This window comes from Colletes latitarsis, chromosome 2, assembly GCF_051014445.1.
Source record: "Colletes latitarsis isolate SP2378_abdomen chromosome 2, iyColLati1, whole genome shotgun sequence".
NCBI lineage: Eukaryota > Metazoa > Arthropoda > Insecta > Hymenoptera > Colletidae > Colletes > Colletes latitarsis.
Window position 1 is genome coordinate 11022515 of NC_135135.1, and position 14871 is coordinate 11037385.

General features: G+C 34.4%; 1 protein-coding gene across 4 annotated transcripts in view; it reads left to right on the forward strand.

Moving 5' to 3' along the window:
• The window catches only part of LOC143347030 (neuropeptide CCHamide-1 receptor-like), an 84844-nt gene that overhangs the window by 60319 nt on the left and 9654 nt on the right, over positions 1-14871 (forward strand). The window lies entirely within an intron of this gene.

The window sequence follows — 14871 nt, forward strand, 5'->3', positions numbered from 1 at the left end:
TTCTTAATAACTTTAAAAATAAACGTGTTTAAGAAATTCTACAAATTCGAAAATTCACGCCTTCGAAATTCTACAAATAATAATATTTATTTACCTGCACGACTAAATTTGAATACTTGCAATCGTAATAATTACATTCCCTGTATCTATTGCAATTTTTCGATTCGTTCACATTTATCGTGCCCCAAATATAACTGGAGTCGCGTAAATGTTTTTTTTTACCCAAAGAAAATATTCTGAGGAAGGTTAAATGATTCCTATTCCGTGCGAGAATCGAAGCTTTCGCGGATTCGCAGCCGGAACGAACAATTGTTTATAAATTCGACGAGTGCAAACGATACGAACCGCGAGTGGAGCTACTTCGAGAAACGCAGTCGCGGGCCATGTGCCTAACGTTTGATTATTTTACCAGCCTCCCAATTAGCGATTTTGCGATTCTTTCTCGACACGGAAAGGTCAGAAATCGTTTAAGATGTTCTTCGTGATCTCGTTGCAAAACGAAATTATTGAGCCGTTCATAACTCGCGGCAATAAGCACGCAGCCAAATGGCGGCACCTATAATAAGGTTGAAGATCGTGCGGGGATTCCCGTGCTTTTGTTCGATATAATGCATTGTCGGCATTACTGCAATTTATTTATATTAAACTATGTAATATGCAAAGAATAATTAAAGTGGTTGTATTTAACATTTAAATATTGTGTATATGTATATATTTATTCAATCAGTTCCTATGCAAGAGGACCTGATATTTTTCAACAGAAATGCCATTAGTTTCCGCGCGGATGGAATATCGTTCGATCCTCGTCTCCTCCTTGACGTTTGCATCCTTCCTTCTGATTTCGACGATGCACAAGAGAACTGACATATCATTCTCGTTTTATACTCGACCGCTACAAATTGCATCAAACTTTCGACCGCCATGGAAAACGCTTTTATAGCACATGGAACAACGATATTTAAGATGCAACGCGAAGACACGATATATCAGGGGTCTATCGACGAATCGAGACCATTTTTCGTGGGCATACCTATCACGAAAAATATATATAACCGTGATAGATATTCCTCAAAGAGATTGAAGGATCATTTTTGGTAGACCTTTTTAAAAAGAGGAAAATAATATATTTTTATAGAGTCTATTGATATTTGATTCGCGATGGGATTCTCATTAACATTGACAATTTATTCCTATCTTGAAAAAAATAATTTTGTATAGACCTGACACATCTATATATGTAACTGGAAACAAATAATATATACGGCTTATACAAGTGTAGATAATTCTTCCCTAAAATATATTTAAAAATCATCAAAAATACGCAACTACAAGGTATAAAAAATAACAATATAAAAAATATTAATAACAGCATCCCTTCAAACTATTTTTCATATTGAAATGCATCATATAAGCACGTAAGACGTTGAATATTTATTTATTAAGCTTGTAAGAAATTTAAGAATTTTAAGGCTTCGAATAAAATTCAAAGTGATTCAAATTCTCCCCATCATTTTACAGATTTGAATCCATTTGAAAGCGAAATAAATTCGTCGGAAGCAATCTCGAATAATTGTAGCGAGGGATTATGTTGAAAAATAGAAAAATCGTGAAATTCGTCGATTGAACCGTAGTAAAATAACGGTCGTTTGTCTCCGCACTTATTGAATGACACCTCGTGCAACGTTACTCTCGTGATCGCAATTTTCGCTCGCGGAACGTTGATTAATTTTACCGTGTTATGTAAAATGCAATGCTGTTTACGTAATACACGGCGATACAAGCGTTGCTTTAAACAGCTTGTCAGCAAATTAATTATCAAAATGTCTGGGGAAATGCATAAAAAGTACCCGTAACAACGGAATCGATGAGATTTCGCTGCAAAACATCTCCCGCGTACTGCCTCGAACGATAATTCCAATTTGTCAGGTTGGCACAGACGGAAACGGAACATCCATTATAAATTTAACAAACGAATACTTTGACTAACTAATAGGAGATTATTTTAATTTGTATATTTAAATTATTTCTAATTTAAAAACTTAACAAGTGTAATTTTGTACGTGACAAGAAGATGCCACATTTTATATCTTTTCGTATTTCGATCTACAAACTGGAGAAAATAAATATTTGAATATGTTAACATTTTGAGATATATGTAGATAATGTTCTGAATCGTATTTTTTTATAACTTCCTAATAATATTTTTCTTAATTCTGCTTATACTATTTATATGTTGGCAGAGCTTCGCGGGGAAAGACTAGAACGTAAATATTTCAAGATAAAACTCTTTGGCACGTTTTTTGATAATTAAGTCGTACTAGAAGAAATGGGAAATATGGGAAATGTTCATGAAATATGTTACCAAACATTCGCGACGCGTTGTCACGCGATAGATTTATTTTAACTGTTTCTCCACGACTTGAAGCAGTTCTAGAACTGGTTAACGAGAGTACTGTTTTTGGCTTCCGGCGATTTTTCTTTCGCTTCGTCCACATCCGCGAATCACTTCCCTTTAATAGCTTTCTTTGTTCGTGAGAATAAAAAAGAAGTCGAGAAAACAGGGAACAAGCGCCATGTTGTTTTAAGCAAAAAACTATAGAACAGGGAACATACAGATTTACATAAACAAAATTAGACTCTTATAATTAAAATTTGAAATTTTAAACACAAGTATAATCAATCTTTTGCACGCGAAGACTTTTCTCTGATCACCTACCATCAGCTCGAACACACTTTCTTACGACATAGTGACATACGAATCGTTTCAAATTGAACTTATTTATGAAATAAAAATCGAACGATATGCAACACAGGTACCTGAGAACACAATAATAATTTCTACGTTGTTTCTCACTCGAAATTTTTCTATTTGAACAAACACGATTTAAAAAGAGAACAACCCTTCATTTATAATCGCTCTCTATCGCTATATAACGTCGTCCTATAATCTTCTTATGACCCGGGGAACATTTGTTTGCAAAGGATTAAAATTCTAAAGTTTAAATAAAAGTACAATTAGACTTGGAAGAGAAGTCGAGTCGTACGATAATAGAGCAGCTGATCTTTGTCTAGAACAGAAAAATGGACTGACCTAATTAGTATAATCCCCTTGTGTACTCGTAGAATCCTCGTATAACAATTTGCTCGAACGACGAACGGGAGTCAAGGATGCAAATCGTTCTTCGCATAACAAACGAGTTTCTCTTCTCTGTTTCTTCCCACGTAAAGCCACCGATTATCCAACGAACTTTTCCGAAAAGGATTAACTCTGAAACTGCGCGTGAAACACTTCCACGGTTTAACGCGTTTTTCGTGCCAACCGGAGCCGTCCCGAACAGGTGTGAGGTTTGTTCACCGCCCAAGGGTGGCTAATCGCCAGGGTGGCGTTTAAATTAGACCTCCGGTTTCCAACGTGCATTTAAGACATACGTGTAATTAACGTTAGGTCATCCCATGAATTTGTCCTGTCGAAATTCCCAGATTTACGAGGATGAAATTCATAATTTAGTAGGAGAAATCAAAGGGGATTTTAGAAATTTTGAACATAATATTATATATACGAAGGATTACGTTTTCGAATAAATAAATAATAATACCAATTATTCGTAGATATTTGAAAATAAAGGGGTTGCGTCGAAGCTCGAAGTATGGGTTCCACACTGGTTTACGAAACGAAACTTTCTTCATCGATTGCATGAATATTTTTATTTACGTATAATAAAACCGAACCTTTCCTAAAGTGTGCATAAACCGGGGATGAAAACTGGATTTTATACGACAATCTTCGACGAAAAAGTAGGTGCTATGGCTATGGAAAAAGCCCTAGATGTCCCATAACAGGTTTACATCCTCGTTAGGTTCTTTTATACGTTTGTTGAGACCATGGGCATATTTTGTGTTTTGTATATTGAAAAACACGTTCAATTTTAGCGTCATCGAGATAAAACATTATTGTTAAAAGAATCCCTTTACGTTCCCAGACGTTTGCAAATATGTCTGCTAAAAAAATATTAGAGAAGTTTGAATTTCAACTTTGTTTCAGCACTTTATCAGCGTGTAAAGGCTTCGAACAGCTTAATTAAGAAAGCTTGTAGCTTCTCTGTACAAAATACAGTGTTTAGTTCAGAACATTGAATCGAAAGATTTGTTTCAGTTTAAAAGATAAATTCTTGAAAATTCTAATCGGTTAAATATCTTGAAAAAATAAAGTTGATATTTTTATAATATAATATATGTAACAAAATTTAATATTTAAAATTTCTAGAGCCCCTTTGAGAACAAGAAGTTAAGAACCACCCACATGGTTTCCCTTTTGTAGCGAATTCATCGATTGACACATTGATTGCTTACAATTTTCCTTTCAAACGCTCGAAATGAATGTACCTCATTGCTTATTAATAATTCTAGTGTTATTAGAAACGCTATACAATAACAAATACACCATCGAACGATTCTTGTGTTTCATACTAAAATTTCATACAAAGGACACTTCTGAAAATGAAAAAATGGCTTGCAGCAAGTAATAGTGAAAGGTTTAATGACTCTGACGATGTTCCTTCTGAATGCATACATTTGACTCCGTAAAATTTTTTATCGATGAGTCGGCGAGGTAAAAATTGGCATACTTTGCATTCGTAGCGTGAGACTGATAGCGATAGTCTCATTCTGCATACATTTCCAAACATTTCGACGCAAGGTTATGCGAATTTGCATGAACAAAATTTAAGGGCTTAAAGAGGCTCCAATTATCTGTGCATGTCGATCGTTATTATGGATTGCGTGACAAGTGTTTCGTAACAGAAATTCGAAAAGATCTTATTTGTACGATAGTCAGACAGGAAAAATATTGTACAAAAATGAAGAACCAAATTTAGGTAACAGAGCAAATTCGTGACGAAATAAATAACAGTATCGTTAACTTTATTACAAAGCTACACCTTCGTTACTTTTAATGATAAATGTCTAACGAATGAATTGTTTGATTCGAAAGATTATGATCGAAAACATTTTTTCTCGAGATTATATTTTTCGATATTTCTTTAAACAAGGTTGCATTTAATAAACGCGAAGTATTATTACAAATTGTATAATGAAATATTAGTTAGTCGATATATAATACATGTTCATTTAAAGACTACAAATCCTTTAAATCTTTGAAACACTTGGAAGTAATTTTATTATCGTATGAACATTCGATTATACGTGTAATGTAAACAAATTACAAGTAGATTAAATTTGTATTATATCGTAGAAAATTAAGAAACCGACCATATTACATATTTTTACGAGAAAAATGTATCAATTCCCAACACGTAATATTTATTACAGAAATGAATTTTTCTATAAACTGATTAGGTATCCTGATCCGTCGTTAAAACGTACACAATTACCGCGTGTAAAACTTTCTCGCTACACCTTATAGCTTCCGAGATGCTTGACCAAATAGGCTTTTCACCCCTAGTTTGGGGGTTGTTTTCGCTCCTTCGGTATGGACGTTCGGCGATAACAGAAATACGTGCCCAATATTTCTGTAAAGACTACTTCCTGTAAAAGTTCCATCAAAATCGGCGGGTGTTCGGAACATTCCCTCGTGAGAGGGTTTTTTAAGGGACCGAGTATGAGTGAGAAGTTTAAAAGGGTAGATTCGAGGAACGTGTATGTATTGCAGAGTGGTTGAATAGCGACTATAAGAGCGCGCGTGTGTATTACGTGTATGTCCTTAGAGATAGCCAAGAGGTCAACAAGAGTCGGTGTAGTTTCCAAAGAGTTCAGAAAGAAAGGGTTGATGTATGTTGACTGAAAGCGGGAAAAAGTACTAGCGAAAACATCGTCCAAGGAACGTCATTTAATGAGGAAAAATGTGTGAAATGTTTCTGTGCTATTAGTGTCTACCTTTCAGATGATAATTTTACCAACGGACACCGACGAAAATTTGCAACTAAATAAATTATTTTAATAACAAGGATCGATTATTATCATTTTATCGACTGCTTAAGGCATATGTCGAATTTTGTGAAGAAATGTTTCAAAAACAAATTTGCATTAATCGATAAGTGAACAAAAATGTCCTAGGAATTGTACAAGGTGAATAGTATAATTATGTTATAAAAATTTAAATGCTAGGATGCTGAAATTGCTGAATTTCAAGGAAAGACCAAGCACATCAACATTCTAATACACATATGAATTAAATTTTTAGTTAGATTTTTGTAATTTGTTAAACTCGTATACTATTAAAACTATTCCTTTGAAGGAAGAAACAATTGTCCAAAATTGCGTCCTTAAATATTATTCAACTTTACAAAGATCAGTTTACCGAAAATGTTTCACCAACTTCCATTATTTTCTAAGCCTTTACAACATTTTAGCGAGTGTCCCCATTACTTTTAAAAAGAACCTACTACTGAAAAATTAAAGATTCCACGAATTATTCTAGGTTTCGATTATTGCACAACGATTTATTTTTGCAATTAGAGCCATACGTTTCATAGTTGTATCACGCAATGCGGTACACTGTATACTACTCCTAATCCTATCGAGCCGTTATCGCAATTAGCCTCGTTCAATGGTCCTAAATGTCTTCGGTTTCGATTTACGAGCCACCAGCTTTGTCTTCTCGCTCGCGCCTAGACCTGCCATCGAAGAGGTCATCGATGTAACGTTAAAATGGCCGCGCGGCTCGTGATTAAAATTGAGTTATAAAGAAATTGATACTCAACGACCCTAAACAACCTTTCCTTTTTTGTGTCGTTAAACGCGTTAGCAAAAGTATCGTAAACGGGAAAAACAGGCGTACAGAAAGAATATACAAGTTGTTCCCACGCTAAGCAATTTAGATGTTTCTAAATTTTGTGATACCTCCTCTAAGCTGTTCTTTGATCCATTGTTCTTTGCTAACAACATTAACGCCAAAATGGTCAAAACGACCCATTCATAATTTTTAATAAAAATTGTAAAAAATATATTCGACCGTGATTTTCTATAAAAAAATGAATAAACATTTATTTCCATTGCATTATACATTTCTCTAAGTATCTGTTGTTTTAATTACTTTGGTACAAATAAATATACCATAACTGTTGATAATTCTAGTGTGAAATGACTGGCATAACTATCCCTAATTTAAAAGATAGACCCTCCTCATCAAAAGATTAATTCATATTATAAAGAATTAAATAATGCGGAGCTAACTGAGTATTAGCAGAAGGATTAAAGCTGCTGGTCGAACAGCCAACATATAGATCTAGAAAATAGGGGACGCAAGGTATATACAAAGATAAATATAATAGAGAACATCCAGAATGTCCGAATAACCGACATATTTACCCCGATTGTTTTTCGGTAAATGTTACGATTTACATTTCATACAAACAAGTCACAGCCGCATAGAACCAGCAATGTCGTCGATACCAGACAGTTGAGGAATAAAGCGTAGGAATTTTATATATTTTACTTTTTATTAATAAATTGTATTACTACATTACCCATGGTTGCCTTTATTAACAATCAAAAACAAATTTTTAAGAAAAATCGACAATAAATTAGTGCAGAAATTTTTTGGCGAAAAAAAAATTTCAAATCGTTCTGGAAAAATTATTTTTCATTGTAGGGGTCCATTACAATCACTTTTGGTCATTAGACATACCCCCGAAATCCTACCCATTTTCGAGAAAAAAATTCCTTACCGAAAATATAATTTCTGGCCAGAAATGTCTGCCCGAATTTTCATGCGAATCTTTAAAACGTCATAACTTCTGAACGGATTGAACGATTTTACTGTTTAAAAAAGCAAACTACGCGTATTTTGGTGGAGAATATGTACAAATCGCAAAAATATTCGAAAAGTTGATCCTTGACAACGCAAAATAAGAAAAACCCCATAAAAATGGTTTAATTTTCAAACAGCCACAACTCCTATAATAGTGAATATATTTCAGTGAAACTTTTTTCTGAAGTAGAGCTCATGGGTACCTACGAAAAAGTATTAAACAACTTTTCTGTAGGGCATTAAATAAAACTATCAAAAATGAAAAACTAATTTTTAAGAAAAATCGACAGGGGGTAGGTGCCTAAATTTTTCGTCGAAAATGAAAAGTTTCAAATCGTTCTGGAAAAATTATTTTCGGTTGCGGGGGTTAATTACAATCATTTTTGGTGAATACACATACCCCCGAAATCCTATACACTTTCAAGAAAAAAATTCTTTACTGAAAATACAATGTCTGACCATAAATGATTCCCCTGAAATTTCATATAAAAAATCATAACTTCCGAACGGATTGGAAGATCTTAATGTTTCAAAATGCAAACAACGCGAATTTTGGTGAAGGATATTTAAAAATTCTAAGAATGTTTGAAATGTTCCTTAACACCGTAAAGTGAGGAAATCACCATAAAAAATGTATCAATTCCTCGTTTTTATCACTTCATATATAGTCCAATTATTCGGCATATTTACCGAATTTTACTGTACCTCGAAGTACTCGCGTGGAAGTTCGAAACGCTGCTATAGGGAGCCAAAACTGCGACGGTTGATTAGGTCTGACGAATGTTAGGAACAAACTACTTTCCCAAAACCGATCCCTCGTATCTGTGATCGGAAACTCTGATAAGTTTAAAATACGGTCGCGACAGAATCTACCAAAGTAAGAACCAACTAGAATCTCGACTACGGTTGATTTAGTGTTGCACGTTTGACGTTGAAAATTAACGGCTGCAGGTCTTACCGAAACTTTTAATTACCGGCTATAGCTCACTGCCTAATTAAAATGTAGTTGTATCTATTTGTTATCGCGCCAGAGAAGCACTGTTGAAGCGATTGCAATGAGACTCGTGACGTGCGTTTAGGTTGATACTACTTGAAATCTAAATTATATCGCAAAATTCTAGTCGCGAAGGAGGACGAAATATAATATAATAATTGATTCACCTAACGTGGTCACAACAAAAGTGCCGGAGAATTCAGTTTCAAAACTTTTTAATTGCATACGAATTTTCGACGGAATCATTAATAAGCGAGATTTCGACTCCGCGTTCGTTTGTGCGCCAGAAATTATAACGAAAACCGTTGCTTATCAGGAAACGCTGCTTCCTGCCTGCAAATGATACTTCCTGCCAAGGGGAAACGTCGGCTAGATAATTCAATTAGCCGAAAAGCCATAAACAGTTTGTACTTTATAATTGTATTTCAATGGAGAATTATTTTGAAAAATTTAAGATACCCCCTGGAAGTTTTTAATGCGTAATAATTAGAAGTAAACGCCCAAAATATAATAACAGTTATCTTCGAAAATATTTTGAAAACAATCCTTAAATAATAATTAATTTTTATTTTGGCGGAAGTTAATTACCATGAAATCTTAAAATTTATTTAAAAATGTAATTACCTCAAACATTTGAGCAAACAATACCTGTTTACTGTAAAAATATAAAAGTAGTTCTGTAACTGCTTCAATACGTAATCAGTATTTTTTGCGGTTTTTTATTCTTCATTACAATTAAAGGTTATATACTGGAACACTCTGTACACATATTATACACAAAAAAACTAGTCTAAAAATAGTAAAAGAAATCCATAATGCCGCTTGTAACTTCCAAATCTAACTTTCCAAATATTAAAATTTGCAACATTAAAAAGAATTAAATAGAAAGATTGTATTTTAAAAATTGTCTGACTGATGGGGTTTGATAAGCCTAATGCCCTTGTCTTTCTAAAGTTAAATCCGACTTCGTGCGTGTCGCAGAGAGAAGAATATATTTGATCGTTCCAGACAAGAGTCTTCACTACGAAACAGGGGTTCTTTTGTGAACTGCATAACATCGAAAGAGTACTTCAACGTCACCATGGCTCTCTGCGTAAGACAATGCTAGCTCGTGTTTATAGGACACGTACAATTGTTACTTCGACAGCGAAGTTTCAACGAATTCACCCCCAGTAAACGAAAATGTATTCTCGAAAGCTTAGGTTGCTTGCAAAGGCAATTGATATTGTGTTTCAGAATAGCCAGCACAGTTTCCTAGAAAGGAATCGTTTGAAACCATCAAAGCAATCCAACGTTACTTCAAAATAAACGATTAAATTACGCTCGAAAAGATTCATTAGTAAGTCTTCTTGAAGCCACCAAAGTGGGATTGCGAGAATGCTAATAAAATCTCGTTAGTCGTGCATTCTGTGTTAAATTACCGCTTAAATCAGCAATTTTTAACCTTCTTGGAGATCGCAATTCGTCCTTGTGTAAGAGTACAATATAGAGGTAAATGTTTTAAATAATGAATTCTTTACAATTCAAATATATTAATCCTTCGAAGAAGCAAAATTTCTGGGAATAAAATATTTCTATTTTTTGAATCGATAATATGTTCGTAATATGTATTTTGATTTAGAAATGTGGAGAGTAAAATAGAATGTTTTGTATATTTTAAATTAGAATATGTCTTCATAAATACGCGTTTAAAAGAGTTCTCAATTCAAAAATTATCTGTGGGCAGAGATAACGTGAGATTATTTGCAAGAATATTTGCAGGCTGATTGCATGGATATGATCAATATGGTATGACTCCCCACTAATGAACACTGTGGTGGGTTTGTAATGGTTTTGGGGTGTTCCAAAAATGAAGATAAATGTGCAACAGTAAAATATACAAGATGATTTTAAAAACTGTAACAAGCTTCTTTTTTCTAAACGAAGGTATGTAGGGTACATAAAATTCATATCTCAAAAAATTGAATTCTCTTTCTTTAAAATTAAAATACTTTTAATATAAAATTCTTATATATGAAAATATTAAGGTACGACCAGTGAAAACGTTGTGTTCCACAAAATATTTAATATCGTGCGTTCGTATTCAATAACATAGGCTTCATGTTGAAACTCTATTCATTATACTAGATCACGTAACACCAATGACCGTAGTTACGGGTATTAGATGAACAACGCGATTTTGCTCATTAACCGTGTAAAATTGAATTAATTTGAAACTATTGTAGCTGTTTGTTGCGTGTTCGTAGGTAACAGAATATCTATGCGTGTGGTGAGGGCACGTTTTATGCTGAAAAAGTCTGGCGTAATAAAGTCAGTCACGTGGAGACCATTGGTCTGAATAATCGTATTTCGTGTTATTAACACGACAATCCTCTCATCAGCAGTACGATATCTGGTACAACAGAAACGTATCGTAATGAGTTTTACTATTGTAATAATGAGAAAGCTGGTGTGCTCTAAATTAACTTAATCAGTAATTTTTATAATTGGGACGAGTTTCTCTTTTCCAGGCAGAGATACAAAAAATTCATGCTCAAATCAAAACCTGCATTGTCTTAACATAAATCCTTTTCATCCATATAATGTAAATTATATAGTTGTTTAGTTATTCTATGTAAAAATACACCAAGTGTCAAGGAAAATACAATTTATTTCCAGTTAATAAAAAGAGAGACTAAACCAGGGATATATGTGAAATTAATATGTGAAATTCCTGAGATTTGGGATTTATAAATTTCTCAAGAAAATTATCTTGGGAACCACAGTGAGTCACACACGGTAAATTATGGGAATTGGAAAGATACCGGTAAGTAAGAATCGAAGGGCTCAGCAAACGCTAAGCCGCCGGCTTAAAGGTTTAACACAAAAGTAATTCAGTTTATTTATTGGTATCCTTACTCGCACTTAACGAAGAACTTATCACTGTATTTCAATTTCAAATTAAATTGATTACCTTCTTCTCTCATGTCAAATTTTAAAATCCGTAACAAATCTCGAGACACCTTATAATTATTGTTACAAAACAGTCAAACTATACGTAAAAAATTTATACCGGTTTTGTGTGCTTGCTTCTAAAATAATGTTCTCGAAATCGTATCCTGAGCATTCTTAAATCGTCCAATTATTGGAGAAAGCTCAGGAAACTGGAAACAAAGACTTCATACGTTTTCGTCTGAAATTTCACTCGGAGGATATCAAGAACATCCACTACACATGCTCTTTATTTTGTCAGACCCCATCGTAAGTAGGTTACGCGCAGTATAATAAATAGCTCTTCCTCGGAGGTCATATTTCCCCTCAAAAAGTCAAAGGTATCTTTTAATCAACTCGAACAAAAAATAACCAGCACGGGAGAAGAAATACTATCAAATACGAAAAACCTAACTCCCCCCCCCCCCCCCCCCCCTCCCCTTAATATCGTTAGATCGTTTGCTGTTTTATTATTTTCTTTTCTCGGTCGTCCGAACAATTTCAAATTAATATAGGAGAGACCAGAACAGTAACACAGCTTTAACTTGAAACGTGACTTAACATTATAACTTAATCCATAATGTAAGTCTTTAATATTATTATTGTTTCATTGTATGATTTATTACTTAGCTTTAACTTGAAATGTGACTTCAAACATTATCAAACGAATACATTAATATGCTTAATTCATAACGTCTTTATTATCAAAATACGATCTAATTTATCACCCTAAAATAAAATTTGAAGGAGTAATACGTCATGCCTATTTACGAGAACAAATACTTTTCTGCATTCGTTGCATCCAATTTGAAGAAAAGAATAATTTATAATACTTAATATCTTGAATTAAGGTTTGATTTAGGAATACGCCTTGGTGCTTCATTTTTGTCTAACCACTGAACGTTTACGATTATCAGTATCAGAAAATTACTCGAATTTAACTTTTACCGCCTCGTTTGAAAACGTTTGACAACCTATAAATTCTGTTCACTTTAATAAACTCCAAGCTTTAAATACACGTACCATAAACGTCATCGAATATCTTTCGGTCTCGAAATAGCGACAGAAGTTGAAGAAACATCGAATCGGAAGTTTCACGTTCAAGAAACAGCAACCAACAGCGACGCGTAAACGAAGTTTTAGCGGGTGTTCGAGCGTGAGGTCGAAAGGAAAAATATACTACAACGCGTCGTTATTAGTCTCAAAGGTGGTCGAAACAAGTCCATTTACTCGGTGGAGCCGAGCTTTGTGGCGCGTCGAAGATATTGTAGAGCAAGACACTTCACCCACGCGCAAACGAACCTGCGAGCTTGACGCCGTCGAGCCGTCCGGTTTTCCATGAAATTATACGGGTTCAAGCCGAGCGGTTCACGGCTCGGAGGTCGCAGAAGGCACGATTGAAAAAGAAACGCGATGAAAATTCTCCGGGCCGACTAACGAGGTCACGTAGTTACTTCGCGTTTGCCCTGCATTTTTACGTCGAAACGCGACTCTCTCTATGGCGAATTTATTGATGACGCTTCTGCTCCATACACACCCCGAGCGACGGAACTCTTGTTAAGTCGGCTCGCGTAGCGCCGAACGCGTTCAAAGGCTCTTCGTTCCGAGCATTCCTTGTTATACTTACGAAGAAACTGTATGTGTGTCGTCCGACTTTATCTGCCGTCGACTGCCGTTAACCGAAAACAAACGTCCTGCCGCTAAAAAATACGTGAACGCACGTACAACCGACGCGTCGCGGCGGCGTTAGGGATTCATGACGCTCGAGAACAGAGTACACGAACGCCCAGAAGTTTATGGAGACACGACGAAAAGTTAACAGAGACGAATATATCGCGTACTTTCCGATACTGACGTATCGATTACTACCTTTGTCAATTTTTGTACTATTTCAGTTGTGAAGACGTAATTCATGATACATATAAAATGTTTGTAACATTAAATTGCATTTACCAAAGAAATGAATATATTAACCTTGTATTATGTATAACCAAAATTCCCTCAATGGAGAAAACTTGGAGTCCTAAGAATTTGGAGGCAAAGAATTGTGAAACTAATAATGGAAATAGATTACAAGTAGACTGCGAATATTTATGCATTTATGAAGAATTTAAATTTTCAAAAAACTATCGAAAGCAATTAATATGCAAGGATTTAAGAAATACTTAAAGTAGGATAGGAATTATTATATTTAGGGTTTGTGATAACCCTCTACAAAGCTTCTATTTCATTAAATCTATTAATAAAAATATGAATTTGCATAAAAATCCGCAGTCTAGTTCTAACTTGGAGTGGAAAATTGATCATTGAATAAAGATATTTCCTGCCAGGAAAGAATTATTTTCTATTTTGCGTGTTAAGGACTGGATCAACATAACAATTTTTTACTTTAGTTTTAAAATTATTCGTGCAATATAGCAATTATTGCAAGTCCAGAAAGATAGTTAAATGTGTGCTAGAATTTGTATCCTATCCGTCTGGTTACGAGCCACGTTTGCGAGACTTGCACTTGACAGCCAAGATAATAAACCACCCCCTAGAGTCTGGGGTCCTGGATAAATCAAGGATTGCCATGTCCGGGTCGCGAGATTGTTAACATTTCTCTGTTAACCTTTCCCGCCAACTTTTTCCGCCAACGTTACAAGAAATGCAAGATACACGGAATATTGCAAAAAATATCTTACACGAATTCGTTCTGTTGTACGAAGACCAGCCTTGTGGCAAAGAAAGATACGATAAATGTTCGTGGCAATGTACATATTGTACCAACGAATCCCCTAGAAATAACCTAGAATGAACGCTAAAATGGCAGACATTTCTTTTCTGTGAATTATTAGAGTAGAAATGAATAAATTTCTGTTTATTAATTTTATTTGGATGTAATGATGAAACACGTATATATCGAAAATAAAAATAAAGATAGGACTATGTTAAAAATTAAGTATAAGTCTAGAGGAATCTCGAGAATTTATTAAATGAAGTAGCAGAGATGCAGATTAATTTCACACTGAAAATCGATAATTAGAGCTCTATTCAGATTGCAAAAACAGAAATTGTAAACGAACGCTCGAAACACGTAAATGTAAGAATATAGTTAAATTATTATTAAATTATAATCGTAAAGAAACTACTAAATGAT